We start from the raw sequence: 3,336 nt of genomic DNA, 5'->3' as shown, positions 1-3,336 counted from the left end.
CTGGTTTATACCTAGAACCGGCCGGATCTGACTGGTAATAAAACCGGACAGATTTTGTTCAAAACCTACAATCAAGAACCTTCCCAGGGGTCCAAAAAAAAATAATCCAGTCTGATCCACAGGTCAAATACCCCCCCCCCCCCCCCTTTAGTGTTTAGGTATATGGCAAGCAAGAAATGAACTGGGTGTCGTATACGTCTCATTTGCAATTTCTTCGATATGTTTTTATTATGCTTTATTTTTGTTTATTTCTTAGTGTTCAATATGACTTACTCTTCGGTGTTTTTCATCATTTACAAGTTCTCAGTTTAAACTAGGGTTGTGCATGGGTCAGTTTTGGACCTAAAGTGAACCTAAACCAAAAATGGTCGGTTTTTGGTTTTCAGAACCCAATAGGGACGGTTTCTCGGTTTCGATGGGTCGATTTCCAGGTATAAACCAAAATCGAAACAAATTTTTCAGTTTTTTAAAAATTTAAACCCTAACCATCGATTTTGCTTAGGTTTCAGTTTCGTTTGTTTTGGTCAGTTACCTAGTTTCTTTGTTCGGGTTTGCTCCCCTCTATGAAGACATATATGGAGGTATGATTATGAATATCTATCTCCACTATCCCATTTTAATGTGATTTCATGGCATGTTGTTGTTGCTTTAAATTAATATATTAAAATATTATTATTTTTTTTTTGGAATAATATACTTTTATTAAAATAAATTATCAAAGAGCTAATAAAGAATTACATAGAAATATTATAAAGCAAGGCTATCAAGATTGAAATTTTATATATGATTGTTTTCTACTTTGTAAAATTATGACCGTAAGATCGAATTAGATCATAAGATCCTACAAAAATCTTTTTAAAACATAAATATACATTCTCATCTATTAGTTAACCATTCGGTTAACAATAAATAATATAAAACATAAAAATAAATATCAATTACACCATTGAACAATAAATAGTTCAAAAGTGCTATTATAAATTGTTAGTTCAATAAAAAATATTTTAGTTAAAAAAAAAAAATACTAATAACGATCCTACAATCCTACTACGATCTTACCGAAAAACGATTCAAATAAGATCGGAATCGATTTACCTAGATGAGATGATGCGATAGAACCACGATTTAACAACCACTATAAACAACCACTATAAAAGTATAGATTAACAGATTTTGATGGTAATTCACCCTGTTCATATTACATTTAGACCTAAGTTTTATAACATTTGTAGTTTGTTGGATGTTGTTCTTTTGCTGGAAACATAACTGAAGGGTACAAATCCAATCTCGTTTGTTGTTACTCAAATTCAAACCAATTAAAAACCGGAATCAAGAACTCTTTATTACTTTCACTCAAATTAATTCACTAGTTTACAAGTTAATATGTAGCAACTTTCACATATTCTCAAGCGTTCCAAGACTTGATTGCATTGGAGCAATAAACACCCACCAGAAATCCCACCACAAGTACCAAAATCAAATTCACAACATTCTTCGATGGTTTCATCTTCATCACAAAACCCAAATCACTCACCTTCTTCTCTGTGGCATTTTCACAAACACCTTTCTGTTCCTCCAAGGCTGCCTTCTTCTGAGAATCTTCTTTCGCATTCTGACAAACACCACTTCTGTCATTCGACTCTTTCGTTGAAGTGGGTTTGGTATCGTGTTCAACTTGGGCTCTTTTCTGATGCTTTTTTGTTTCGTCAATGGGTTTTTCTGGTTTTGGAGCAGGAGCTTTGATGGGGTGTTTTCCTTCTTCTTCCGCCATTGGGGAGATAGATTTTGGTTGCTTTACAAACAATATGCTGCCTTCAAATTTCGCACTTATTTTGCTGATAACACATTGTTCTGAAACAAGAAATTCTTTCCGGAATCGAATCCATGTGTTATCATGGAGTTTACGTTCGCCGCTGATGATCAACGTCTTTGATCTTAATTGAACCCTCAGCTGTTCCTTTGTGAAACCTGTCGAGTTGTACTTATTTTTCTCATTTCCACGCGAAATAGTATACAATAAACATACATCTTTACTTGTTTTAAGAATTTTGTATAAAATTAATCTAAAATGATTACATTATTTTCAAGGGATAATCAAGATGTAAATGGCCAATCTTTTAGCCATTTAGCAAAATAACCATTTCTGATTTGGATGATATATAATATGTATAATAAATCTGTTTACACATTAAATCCGAATTGTTTATTTTTGTTGTTTTTTCAACTAAACGAGACTATTTATTCTTTTCGCTATGATTCTTTAATTTTATTGTTAGATATTACTTTCAGGCTTATTCTTTAATTCTAATTGTTTATTGCTCTAATTCATAATTTTTTTGAATGCTAATTCTAATTGTTTTCGTCCTCGTGAGTCTTTGGACTTCCAAAACCCATGAATATTAATAGATCTATAGACCTAAATTCGATTTATTATAAAAGAGATTACCGATAATATATGAAAAGATAAAAAAAAATTATCATACAATCGAATAACAAAGTTTTTAAGAATGAAAAATATAAGAAAGAAAAAGCACAAACCGGGGAGATAAACAAGAAGAGTGTCGCAATCGTCCTCATTTACCCACTCGATTGAGGGTTCCAGTTGTTGATATACATGGGTTGGTGTAGTTCTTCCTTTTGAGTCCATATTCGGTTATGTTTATGCTTTAACTGTAGATAATGGTTGAATTGTCAAAGAAAATCCAAAAACATGTTGAATAAATATGCAAACAGTTGGTTGCATTTTGAGGTTTGCATGTTACCAAAACTTGCGAAGTTTTCTTTGAACTCAGATATACCTTTGCCAGAATAGTTTCCTTTCATTATCTAAACCTTTTCTTTTGGATGTCTAGGGATCCAAATATGTATTTTGCTATTTTTTTCTCAATATATTAAACTTTATGTCTAATTGTATAGATGCTAAGAAAAAGTTGGAAAACACACATACATATATTGGATGTTTGATTATTTCTTATTTCTATTAATTAGTTGTCTCTTTTATAAGGATACAACTTTTACAAAAAACCGTAGCATCTATTACATTTTTGTTCTAATATCTCGTATCTATCAAAAGAATTTAATGGAAGCATATACTCACATTATTTCAAAGAGCACCTAGTGTTTCAGCTCGTTTACAAAGCAAACTCCGCCACCGTATGGATTTTTAGGGAAAAATTCTTCACATATGACTCTACGAAAGGTAGTTTAATAGAATCGAACTCCCAACCTCACGTCTCGCATAGGTTAGAAATCTTCATAGCACTCATCATTATGTTGGACTTCTACACGTAAAAAATATTGTAATATTATCCCGTATCAAAATTTGGTTTTTAAATA

At 31.8% G+C, this 3,336-nt stretch overlaps 1 long non-coding RNA gene across 1 annotated transcript; it reads right to left on the bottom strand.

Annotated features, from left to right (window-relative positions):
- Positions 1-1,316: 1,316 nt before the first annotated feature.
- On the bottom strand, positions 1,317-2,717 carry LOC145038631 (uncharacterized). The gene is made up of 2 exons (XR_013679469.1): positions 2,539-2,717; positions 1,317-1,968 (listed from the first exon to the last, which is right to left on the bottom strand). It is a non-coding gene; the product is annotated as an uncharacterized LOC145038631 (long non-coding RNA).
- Between the last annotated feature and the right edge of the window lie 619 nt (positions 2,718-3,336).

Source organism: Lactuca saligna, chromosome 4 (genome assembly GCF_052625555.1).
Source record: "Lactuca saligna cultivar CGN05327 chromosome 4, ASM5262555v1, whole genome shotgun sequence".
NCBI lineage: Eukaryota > Viridiplantae > Streptophyta > Magnoliopsida > Asterales > Asteraceae > Lactuca > Lactuca saligna.
The sequence above is the reverse complement of the archived record's forward strand: the minus strand, read 5'-3'. Positions and strand labels throughout refer to the sequence as shown.